A 13,280-nucleotide genomic window follows, 5' to 3' on the forward strand; every position below is an offset into this window, starting at 1 on the left:
ATTTTAATAGGCAGGAAATGGTCATATATAAGGTGTCAGTCCATCGCAGATACCACTCATGCACACACATGCCAACAAACACTTGCACACATAATGGGGCCAATTTGGAATTACCAAACAACATAACCTACACATTTTTGTTAATGTGGTAGGAAAACTGCTTATGCTAGAGGAATACCCATGCAAACACAAAAAGAATGCACATATTTAATACTTCTCAGAGTGACATTCAAACCCAGAACACTCGATTAATAAAGCAGCTCTAAACACACCTTTACCACGCAACCCTAAATAAAATCTAATATAAAATAAAAAAATACAGTAGATTAAGTGGAAGGTGAAAATGATTAAATTGGTAATGAAATTAAAAAGGAAGAAAGAGAAGCATGAATTAATTTGGAAGTACAGAGAACAGTGAAGAAATTTACTTTTATTCAGACAAGATATTTAATTATATAGCACTAAATTACACTTGTGATTTAATATCTTCTTAATAAAAATATTAATTCATATTGTCTAATTACAGGCCAAAAGAGATGAAAAGAACATGGAATAAGCAAAGTCAGCTTAAAAGGTAGTATACAGCTAAGTCATATTAAATAAAAGTCAGGAGAGCTAGAAAAAAGTCATTATTAATGAGAATATTTTGTATAGAGACTCCGAAAGAAATAATAAATAAAAACAATGATGGACAATGAACAGGTCAGGCCAGGTTTGGTAGTATGCACTGGTACAGCGCGTTGCCACACCCACCACACAATGAAACACCTCGGGATCCCGGTTGGCAACAACCCAGGTAGACATGCGATCCAGTCCCTCCCTTCGGAAATGACCATCTACAGTATCTGCCACAGCCAGGTGTTATGTGGATGTCCCCTTGGTCTGGTCCAGCTGCTCGGGTCATGCCACATGGCCGAAGTGCTGTAACTGACGCTCTTTCACAATGCAGGTAACATGCCTCATTCAGGACTCCATGAACAACCACTCATTGGACACAAAATCAAACCAGTGGTACCCAAGGATGCTCTGAGGAGAAACAGTACTGAAGGAGTCCAATCTTCGTCTCAGGTCACTGGATAGCATCCATATCTCACAACCAATAGCAAAACCAGAAGCACCACAACTCTATAGACTTGGACCTTCATCCTTTTGCAAAGATATCGGGAGCACCACAAAACCCTTTCCAGCTACCTATTACATGAGAAAAAGAATATTGAAAATTACAGCCTAAATGTTTTGCTTCATTCCTTGGCCTTGTATGTATCTTCCCATGTCACTGTTTTTGAATGATTATTTCTAATGTGATTATGTAATTTTCATTTATTATTTAATAAATATGTACTGTATTCTTAAGTGTTATTAATTTCTATAGTTATTTGGGTAAAACCCAAAAAGGCAAAAATATTTTAACATCTGCTATAGGACTGCCTTTAGTTTTTATATGTGAGGCTGCAATATTGAGTATCCAGTGTATCACTGAGAGATGTTAAGAGTTCTATAGTGATTATTTTTTTCCTTTGATTTTTCTATTTAATTTTGACTGCTGTTCTTGGATTCTGCATTTGGAATTTGCATCTACACCCTTTTTTGCTATTGCTAGTGAAGTCCTCGCCTGCTTTATGGGACTTTTAGCAAGTCTCACACATGTTAGTGATTTTTTTTTTAATTTGTTGAATGAATGTAAGTCTTTAAACAAAGTGAAGATCAAAGTATCAAGATCAATAACTCTATTGCCAAAATACTCTGCTAAAAGAGAAGCACCTTTTAATAACCATGCTCTAAACTTAACTTTTTTATAACAGCACATTGGCAGAGAGCAAAAGTGCAGCTTGTACTAACAGTCACATGTCTGGGTCCACCCCAGGATAGAATTCTTGTTCACTGCAGAACACACATGCTCTCATAACACTCACTGACACTGAGCAAATACTGATTGCATACTAGCTAAAAACATGTATTTCAAATACAGTAAGAGGAAGCCACAAGGACATCAGGAAAACAAGCATGCACTAACCATAAGGCATGTTAGCCAGCATTAGTCCAGAGCTGTGATATGGTAGTTCTGCCTGCTGAGACATCATGCCACTGCCACAGGAAACAAATTGTACATTTAACTTGAAATGTTTGTTCCTGATTAATAAATATCTGTCATATTTATTAATGTCCAGCAAGTAAGTTATCTACAATCATTATTTTCTACTAATGTATAGGATTGCTAAGATTTTCTTGTTTATTTGGGGTATTTCCTTGATTGAATAAATTGAAGATGAGCCTTATTAGTTATGGTTTTTTTAAGCCAGGAGTTTTAATGGTTTGTTATTTAGTTTACCTATTGTCCACAAGTAGAAATTTGCTTTGATCCAGTCAGCAACATACAAAAGCACATTGCTATATACCGGGAATATAAAAACGCATTCATATACATAAAAAATAGAATTCTAGAATAGTTGCATATTTCAAGAAAATCAAATGTGTTCTATTTATGTTTTGTTACTTCCAGTATAAAACTATTTCTAGTTTTAATTTTGGCAGGAAGTTTCTCAGAAGGTAAAATTTGAAAACAATTATTTAAGCAATATGCCCGGTCCTTTACAATTTTATCTGCAAAAAAAATAATAAACTAAACAACCTGTGAGGGTTTCCCTCACCCATAAATTATTTTTATAGGCCTGAGGCTTTTTGATTGTGAAGGTCCTGAGGTCTACTTGAAGTATTTAGGACTTTATCGAGTTTTGTGACCTATAAACACAACACAAAAGGGATCACACCGAGTATTTTTTTTTTAAAAATGTGTCAATTTTGATTAATCTACTAATGACTTGAGTATTTCAGTCTTGTGCATTCAGTTTTTTTGTAATACTGACATTTTTGCTTAAATATTATAAAAGCTGATTTTTGCACTTCAAAAGGTGTTATTTATTGCATTGTGAGCCAAAATAAAAATGATCAAGACAATTCAACAACCACAATATCTTAGAACTAAGCTGAAAATTTTCTTTCCCAACACAAAACATATTTAAAAGTTTTACACAAGTGAACAGTAAGTGAGCCTGTACATAACCAGCTACATTTGTGTGAAAATAATTGTGAATTCAAAAAGCTAACTCAAATAATATTAATATTAGCAAAATTACATAATTAATTACCTTATAGGCAACAACTACAGGCAATGGGATTTTGGTTTGAATGACTTATTTCTTCGCCTATATAAAAGGAAATAACAGAGAGTCTTATAATGTATTCCTCTTTGCTTTGGCTATCCACAAATCATCGCAAGTACAGCACAAAAAGTGTTTCAAAGAGAATTGGGAACAAATACTGTCAGTATTTTGATTCTGAGCCTGTAATTTCAAGTTTCAATTGTACCCTTAAAAGCTAATTTTTACTTTTTCAGTTTTCTTTTTCACACAAGCATGTGACCAAATACTAAAGTCATCTGCTGCCATTAAACAACTGGCTGAGAGGCTTCTGCAAAGAATAAAGCATGGGGTTCATGGATAACTGGGATCTCCTCTGAGAGAAAGTGCATTTCTTCAGGTGAGATGGTCTACATCTGGATAGATTTGGTGTCTGGGTCCTCTCCGAAAACATCTCAAAGGTAATCTAATCTGACTTTCCCAACTATAAAATTCTAATCCTAATGGTCTCCATAATGCCTTGCTAGAATGTGATAATTCTGTATTGAGCTCATCTTTAGATGTACATTGTAACAACACTATAATAATGGCCCATAGTTTAAGTAAACAACATGGACTAGGTGGTATAAATGCAAATAATTGAATTACTGTTTACCTATAGATGTGCATTGTGTTAGAACAATAACTACAGATTATAGATAAAGTAAAAAATCCAAACAAAGTGGCATTAACACAAATAATTACCGTCAAGCTGTCATAAAACTCTCATTCAGCTCTGCTCTTCCAAGAATTTAATATGTCCTTACTAAATGTCAGAGTGTTAGCTAGCAAGACTTTTTTTATTAACAACCTTATTAGTGATAAGAAAATCGACTTTCTTACATTAAGTGAAATGTGGCTTAGCTCAGATGGTGCAGCAGTTTTAATTGAAACTACATCTCTGAATTACAGCTTTACTCATATTTACTCAAAATGATTGAAGTGTAAAAATGTTCAGTTTAGTACGTTCGCATCTTTTGAGTATCTTGCCACTGTTAATCAAGGTATGTCCAAGTCACTCACATTCTCCATTTATAAACCTCCTAAATATAATAAGTTGTTGACCAAGACACTTCTGAGATTGCCCTGTGTTCCAAAAACTTGCTTTTTACAATACTATCAAATTACAGATTTTTGTTGACTGTAATACATATCTTTTTATAAATCCACTTCCCTTATCAACAACCATAAGGATAAAAGAGAATTCTGAAAATTAAAACAATGTCTACAAAGCAGCTTTCCTTCAGAACCCTTGAAGGTTCCTCTTGGAAATAAGACCTTATGTTGACAATCACAGTTATCAGTTTAAAGACACTCTTCAAAGAATACATTCCTCCTCAATTAGTGAAAGACGCGATTAATACAATTTAAAAATTTGCCATGTAAGCCCGGACTTTCTAAAATCTAAAGAACACTGGATTTCACCAGTAACTATTAGATTCTTAACATCTTTGGCACAGGTTTATCATCAACTCTACTCTAATCGATCCCTAATAGTTATCAGAGAGTTTGGACCTTTTGAGAAACCTTAATCTCATTCCTATCTTAAGACTTCCCTTCGATGGTACACTGTTTTAGAATTATCATTCTAATGTAGATGCCTTTCCAAAACTGCTGTAAATGGTTTCATATATTGTTACCTCAACATCTCATCTTTCTTCAAATGGAAGAACTCTGTATTAAATTATATTTTTAGTGGCTTAGGGAGGTTGTATACAACCTTACAACCTCCATCAAGAAAACAGATTTTGGGATTTGTGACTCTAAAATTGCAGCACTGCTGTCTTCCTATTTAAAGTGTCATAAGCAGCTCACGGATCAAGGTATCCTCTTATTAACCCTAGTACAGTTATCCTTCTCTTAAGTGAATTGTAATTCCTGCTCTGGCACCTTCATAAGGTTGCAGATGAGTTGAAAATATAGGGATTTGTGGTATAGTATATACTGTAGTACAGTATACTAAACACCCATCTTTCACTCTAAATTTACTGGTTTCAAAATGCCATTGTCTCAAGATTTGGTCATGAGAGCTGTTTGTAATAACAATCATCACTGAAAACAACTTACTGTATCAGGTGGTGTGGCATTGTGATTGAGGTACTACTAGTTCATTTCTCTCAATATATGACCGTTAGCAGGTCTTCGAACCTGCATTTCTGCAAATTGTCAAAAGTATAAAGAATTATAAAGTATTTCTCATAAAACCCTTTGTGTAAAGATACCTGCCAGTTGCTCAGTATTAAAAGTTAAACATGTGTTTCTTTGCTTTCTTAAGACAATGTCCATATACTGTAGTTGTTTGTCCCTAAGAAATCGATTACGTCACAGTTCTTCTTTGAGAATTCACCTCAGAATATAACATAGGGATCAGATGGTTTGTGTGTGTTCAGTAAAGCAAGAAAATTATACATATTCAAGCACATAGAGTGGAATACTTAGTCTTTATACATTAGCTGCGTCAAATTAACTAGGGGAAAATGATTAAGTCTACCCTATTTTTAACCACCTTTCCCTATATTTACATCACCTTAAAATATTCTATTACACTTTTTCTGAAGTAAGATGTTGGTGATCCTCGGTGTATACTTTAACTATAACAGTATATTCTTTGCTGGACTTAACTTTTGAGATTGCTTGTCCATTATATGAATTCATAGATATTATGTCTTTGTTTGCCAATTTAAAAAGTTATGGACTAATGGCTCCATTCTCAGCTCTTTACTATTACTGATGATCTTTTCCTGGGAACAAGGCTATAAAAATGTATATTACAATCCTCCAATCCATGAGTACTTTCACTGGAATAAGCTCCATGCATTTCCACTAGATAATACACGAGACTGGTTTACAGTTTTACATGCCATCCTTGATTTTTAAGTTTTTAAATTTTAAACTTGCAGAATTGATAAAATTGGTTTATTTTAACTAATTAAAATTTACCTTCTAGTTTTTCCCGCTTCACTTTCCAGCCACCTTAAGTAATAATTACAATTTATGTTGGAAAATAATTAACAAACTTTACAACCTGGTTCTGTCCTCAAGAGTGACTAACTGCTTAACTCAGCACCATTCAGATAAACAGTCACTGCTCACAACAATGGAAATATATAATTATATTCTGTTACAGTTCTGTTACTTATAAAATGTCGTTAGTAAAGCCTCGTCTAAATAAATGTACATTTAATTACAGTTTTCAACCATTTGCTTCCTTTATCATTAAACATGTAAAAATCTACCTTTTTCATTGAAAAATATCAAAAGAGAGGCTTTACCAATATAATGTCGCCAACAATATTAAAAAAATAATTAAAAATGATACATTTAGACTGTTGTTTTAGATGCCAGCAGCTTTTCCAAAACTTTCTATCTTACACATCCTACAATTGCTTCTAATATGTGTGTAGACAAATGAACAAGTACCCATGCAAAATATATTAAAAGTTCAAAAGAATTCAAAAGCCAGAAAAAACTTGCTACATTGATTCAAATCATTCAAAAGTACTAAAACAGTAAAAGTAAAGACAGACGGCTTAAACATTAGTAGTATTTTAACTGACACACTCACACTTACAATTTTCTACCTCAAACAAATATTTAACATACTTTTTGGTATATACAGTGCAAAAAAGTTTATTATAGATTATCGGTAAACAAAAACAATAACATAAAATGAACTGAAAGAAAATAATGTCTACCTTTTCAAATTAATTTTCTTAAATGCAAATTAAGTTCCAATCCATACAGCTTCATATAAAATTTGAGTTTCAAGTTTTTGATACTCCTTTTATCAAATCTTAGATCAACAATGTTGTAACTCTAATAAAGTTATTAGATTTACATACATTTTTTCTTATTTACAATCAAATATCCTGCTCTTTATCTACCCTATTGTTAAGATGCCAATTCATCTAATCTGCTGAGATTATTTTATCTATTGAGAAGTTTATACTAAGTATTCCTTTGTTGTTTTTGATAGCAGGACTCCACTATAGGTACTGCCGTTATTTTCAAGCAGTTTTATGTAGTGGAATTTCACCAGCATTATACCGTAATTTGATCTCAAACTGAGTTGGTATACATGTGCTTGACCACCAAATTACACACCTCTGCTTTCTATCAGAGACTGCTGTCACTTAACACTTGTTACACATTTCAGGTATGAGTAGTTGATACCCTTCCCTGTTCTAAAACAATAGTTTATATCTTTCCACAAGATGGTATAAACAGTCCTTACTCACATTATAAGACTCTCTTCTGTAAAGAACTTGGCAACTTCTTTCAGAGTTCTAGACCCACACTCTGTGCAACTCATCCCATAATATCATTTTATTCGTTAAAACAATGTCTGTCCCTCACAATATCCTTCATATATACCTATGTCTCTGTGTTTTTGTCGCTTCAGCTTTGAAATCATGGATCATAAGGTGCATACTAATTCAGCGTGAGCAGGAACACTCAATAAAACTGAATAAAAAAATTCAAGTGAGAATGAGATACCAAGAAGGCAGATTCAACAGCATTTGTGTGTCAGCTTTTATCCCTCCAGATCAGAGAATTTCCAGTTCCATTGTCTCAAACCACCACTAACATCCACAGTTATTCCCAGTTTCAAATAAAAACTTAAACAGCGTCAGATCTGGGTAGGCGGGGGGATTGTATCATGATCATGACTGACAGAATAAATCTGTTACAGATTCAACTCAAATGTATGATTTTATTATATAACAGTAATTAAAATAGCAGCTCATTACTCAAAGTGGTAACTGATGGACCTAGGAATTGAACCAGCAACCCTTTTGTTTATGACTCAGCAACTCTTACCGCTGCACCACCCAAGCAGTCATGTCATTGAGTTACCCTAAGGCAACTTCTTTTTCTTCGGTTATATTCTTGAATAAAAGCACACTTGTTTTGTTATACTTGTACCTTCTGTGAAAGTGTTTATTGGATATTTGGACTTCAGTCTTCATACATTATACACTTCATGTCTACATTTTGTCAATTATTAGTAAAACATGAAAAACATTTCTGTTTCAACAACGGGTTTACATAGATTGTTGTAGACACGGAACACACATGAAATGTATGTATTCCAAATGATGATATATTTTTTACCCTCTACAACTGCAGGTACTTCACTCCAAGATAAACACTGAGCACTGAGAACCTTCTTTGCGAATTGAGCTGCGACGGTGGGCGGGGGGTTGAAGTAGCAGGCTGCTTGCGCTGATCGACATATTTACAACACAAAAGATGCTGACGGAGAGGTGTGATGGGATTTAAGGTGGGCTGGGATTACAAGTTTTTTAGTAGGCTTCGATAATTCTAGTGATATCTGTGCCCTTTTTATCTATTGCTGTAACCTTGCAATTTCCTTTGTGATTAACAAAGTTTCTATCGATCTATCCATCCATCCATTCAATAAGAGTTTTCATAATCATGTTCTTGTCAATTATTAAGCATTTTTAAATATTTAATTATTTTCAGTGATTGTGGCAATTCAAATCTTCGGATGTAAAACTTAAAATGTAATCATTATTAATGAACAGTAAATATAACTTTGTATGCATAGTATTCATTGAAGTGTTAAACAATTTGTGAATACTTTTGCAAAATACTGCATACACAAATGAAGTTCATTTAGAATAAATTGAGATAAAACAAACTTACCTCAATGACAAACTGGATAAGCTAGAGAGTAAAATAAAACAGAACGTATTATAAAGCAGCCAACAGTACTGTAATGCTGTTATCAGTATTCATGCTTTTCATAGTTCTTTGAAGTAATCAATTTTACTTCATGCTGATATTAAAATGTGTAAATAATATGCTGACAAACATTTAACATGCACCTCTGTACAACTTGGAGTATTTTTTAAAAAAATGCTAACTTTGAAAATTATCTGCAAACTACTTATTTTTAAAAGGAATTCTTATTGTTTATTGCAATATTATTTCCCATAACAGTGTGAAATAAATTAACTATATGTTTTACATCACTGGCTTTAATGGAGTCGCTGAGCACATAAAATGGTTAACCATATTTTAAAGATGATTTTAAAATTACATAAAATTCACATCTCCTGTAGAGGATAAAATAGATTCTGAGGGCTGCCAGAATCCTTCCTGGTCACACCAAATCTTACGACAGTCTGAAGTTCCAAAAATACATTCTTAGTGTAGTTGTGGAGAATAGTTTAATTACCATACTTTCACAGGGTGCAAGGTAGGAAACAGCATTGGACCTGGGATATTAGACCATTCCAAGAAGCACACACACTTGCCATTATTTTAATGTGACTCTGGCTAAATACCAGCTGGTGCCACTCATTTTACTGAGGGTAAGACACACTAGAATCAGAGGACCTTTACCCTCTGAGTCGTCTGGAGCAAAACCAAAATGATAAGAAATTCAATCTGAAAGAAAAAAACATTGATATGTAGCATGAGTTGTTTTCTATACAAGTTGCCCAGCCTACAAAAGACTGTGAGGAGAAGAAAGTGAATAAGAGTGATATGCAGCAGGGGACAGGTATGAGAGGGTCGGTGGTAATTTGGGAACCTTCCAAAATTTCCATGTGGGTAACTGTGGGCATCCTTGGGTGGTAAACTTTATGTAGATGGCACCCCAAGTGTATTTGTTTTGGGGGCACTGAAACAAGGTGCACAGGTTGAATGCAAGGCTGATAACTGGCAGCAAAGTTATCCCAAGAGGAGTATGTGGAGCCTCATGTATGTTATTCAGAAGGATTATGAATTTAAATGTTGACATTTTTTATCATTAGTCTGGCAGCACTATTTTTAGTTTTGCTTTTGTACGGTCACCTGCATTTTGTGACTTTGTATGGCCATGTCATTTACAGTTAATATTTTGTGCTGCTATCCACATAGAATGGAGATCATCTGACGAGTTTGGCAGTGTACTCCATTTAAGACAGTGACCCCCCAGTACTGGATTCTCCTTTAAAACATACAAACTCTGTATTGTTAGTTATGAAAGAATATATAAAACTAGACACAGGATTTCTACAACATTTCTCAGGCTCTGCTTCTGTGCTTTGGCTCTTGTTATCGATTTTGACAGCTTTTACTGGTTATTTAAATTATTGCATTTCTCTTTACAACAATTCAGTCTGCTTCTAAATACTTTATTCTATCTTCCTCTATCTTCAGGCACAGTTGCCTAATGGTGTTCAGCATAAGTGAAGGCATAAGTTTTAGTTTATATTGTGAAAAACAAATAGATTATACAACAATGTTAAGTAAATGTGGCAGTAGCCAGTCTACACAAGTGGCATACACAGTACCATCTGCCAATTGTCTTTGTATTATATTAATTTGCTGAAATTAATTTACACATCCAGTAACTGTGATTAAGATAATAATAAATAGAGAGATACAAAAAGAGAGTTTAGTAATGAGAATATTGGACATGTAAGTAAAAGAGTAAAATGCAACTCGGGGCATGAAATAACTAAAAATAAAACCTTTAAAGTTATACCTTATACTTGACACTACAGAATTATACAGAATGAGAGGACAAACAAGAAAACATAGAACTGAATACAAATTGAATCATTGTGTAAATCTCAGTATTTGTATCTGTTTTAAATTATTTGTATGTTATAACATTACAACATAAGAAATTTTACAAGTGAGGAGAGATCATTTAGTTTAAGGAGCTTATTTGGTTACCAAATAGATTTTCCTTATGATCTCTACATGGGTCTATAGTGTTTTCCAGATTCTGATGTGAAGTAATGTTCTCAGTTTCCTGTGATGAATTCTCTTACCTATGATTTCTACTGGTCAATGAGTACATTAATGATTAAGCCAAATCGTAAAACAAAAGGAAGTAAACACATGGATAACAGATCAGCTGTTACAGCTGGTTACAGCTATTGAGTATTATAGATGAGATTCTAAATACTAAAACTCAGTCAATTCTATAGAACAAATATATTAATTTCAAACTGACACATCATATAAGGGAAGAAACCCACTTGAATTTGGAGAAAAGACCTTTTTTGGAAACAGCAAGTTATTCTTAAACACTGTATGTGTTGTTTCAGCCAAATCTTATTCTTTGGCTTATATGTATTTCTGTTTTCTGCCTTTTGGAAGACTCAAACCTAATTCTCCATGTTCCTGTCTACTATTTACAACAATATGTTTTTCTTATTGAATCACTATTTTTGCAGCCACCAAGAAGAGATTCACTTTTGCTTTATTACTGCAAAGTCAGAATTAAAAAGCGCTGCTACCCTTGTTGTCTCTTTTACATTGACAAATCCATTTACTAAGTTAGAATTCACATTCTAAAGCAGAGGATTGATATTAGAAATTAAAATGTTGTGTCATCTGTTAGGCATTCCAGTCAAGCTTCACCCGGTATGCCTTACCATAGTTTTTCTGTTAAACGAATAATCTGCTCACCGACCAACTGTAAAAATATTAACAAATTTCTCGTTATATATATATATTGGACTTTCAAATTCAATACTCTTACTCTGAAAGGGTTTCATGAATGCAATAACTATGTTTTGTATTATTATAAATTAGATATTTATGTTGCATTTTTCTGTCATTTGAATGCTTTACGCACCACCCATTTGTGAGACTAATATTACATTTCTCCTTAAAGGTATGATTATTGGTCTATCAGATTATATATTCTTGCATTAAATGGGTTCATCAGTTTTGTACTATTCTAATTTAATATTTCTATTTCATCATTTTACAGTAACTATCTGCAGTCCACTCAGCTTGCTTTGGCTATCCTCTCCATTTTTATTTGAGTTTAGCAATTATCTGGTTAATGTTCTAGTGTCCGGCTTTAATGCACAAAATTTTTTTTTTTTTTTTTTTCCATAGTACTTTCCAGTTCAAGCTTTCTATTAGTTAGTTGCTAAGGCAAGTTACCTAAATGCTCTGTTATGTGAGTGGGTTCATAATTTTATTGTTTTTAATGAAACCCAAAACCCTTCAAATACCAAAACGTCAGAATAATCACAGTAGGGAAGCTATGTATAGCATTTGCTGCTGTATTGATGCAGATTTAGTATACATGCTTTGTGTGATATCTTTTGAAGCAGTCATTAATGCATAGAGGAAGATTTTTTATAATATTTTTTTCTTTTGCTTGACATGGTAGAATGACAGTGTCCAATCCGCACACTCAACACCATCCACTATGTTATTGTAGCCTACCCAAGTGAGTTTTATTGAGGTGTACACTTCTCCTGCTATGGGAATGAGATGCCCAAGTCTGGAGAGAGAAAGATATGAAATAAGGAGGTAGCACTTTGATGTGGTACTGTGGAGAACAAGTGGGTGAGTCACCACACTAGACAAGTGTTAAAGGCTAGACCAGGAAGGTGGCAGAGTTTATAGCTTTTGCTGTTTTGATTCCTACATTAATTTTCTCCACTTTGTATATTCCCTCTTATAATATTTTGTTTAACAAAGGTTCCACATATTTGCAACTTTTTTCTGTCACCTACCTCAAATATAATAAATATCTTCTGTCATGCCACAAATAAAAATAGGGGACAAACAATGATTTTATTAACATTATTAATAATGGGGATTTTTTATTCATTTAGGATTGGGAAAAGAAAAATCTGCATATGTTAGACTAGTTATTTAATGGATTCTGATCCTAGACACTTGTACTGTTTAAGCAACTTTACAGTTTCTGTACTATAATGATTCATAATTTAATATAAAAGATATTGAAATTGTCCTGTTTTATAAGAAACATTGCTAAAGCCTTTGGGTTTGCAACACTCTTTATCTCAGATGCTTAATTGTTTTATAATTCATTTAACAGATGGAACACAATGACCACATCATCCATGTATAATTCTAAAATGTTCCACTTTTTACATAGTTGCAATGTCATCCCCAGGGCTCTGCTACACACTAATATCTAAACTGAAATATTCCAATATCTGTTTGCCCTACTCCATCCATAAAATGCAATTGGGAAACAAATACTGGAAACAAAAAATTAGCTGGGTCGTTTCTCTACAAGTTAACTACTAAACCCACTTTGGGAGCAAAGGATCAGTCTTGGTACCTTTGTGTATATGGTAGGAACCA

At 33.5% G+C, this 13,280-nt stretch overlaps 1 long non-coding RNA gene across 6 annotated transcripts in view; it reads right to left on the minus strand.

Annotated features, from left to right (window-relative positions):
• The window catches only part of LOC114650484 (uncharacterized), a 605,078-nt gene that overhangs the window by 378,020 nt on the left and 213,778 nt on the right, over nt 1-13,280 (minus strand). For 3 of the 6 annotated variants that reach the window (XR_007934844.1, XR_007934842.1, XR_007934845.1), the window contains one exon: nt 8,847-8,867. The exons of the other annotated variants lie outside the window; for them this stretch is intronic. This is a non-coding gene — a long non-coding RNA (uncharacterized LOC114650484). The remainder of the gene's footprint in view (nt 1-8,846; nt 8,868-13,280) is intronic. 6 annotated transcript variants of the gene reach the window in all.

Source organism: Erpetoichthys calabaricus, chromosome 4 (assembly GCF_900747795.2).
Source record: "Erpetoichthys calabaricus chromosome 4, fErpCal1.3, whole genome shotgun sequence".
In the NCBI taxonomy this organism is placed as follows: Eukaryota; Metazoa; Chordata; class Cladistia; order Polypteriformes; family Polypteridae; genus Erpetoichthys; species Erpetoichthys calabaricus.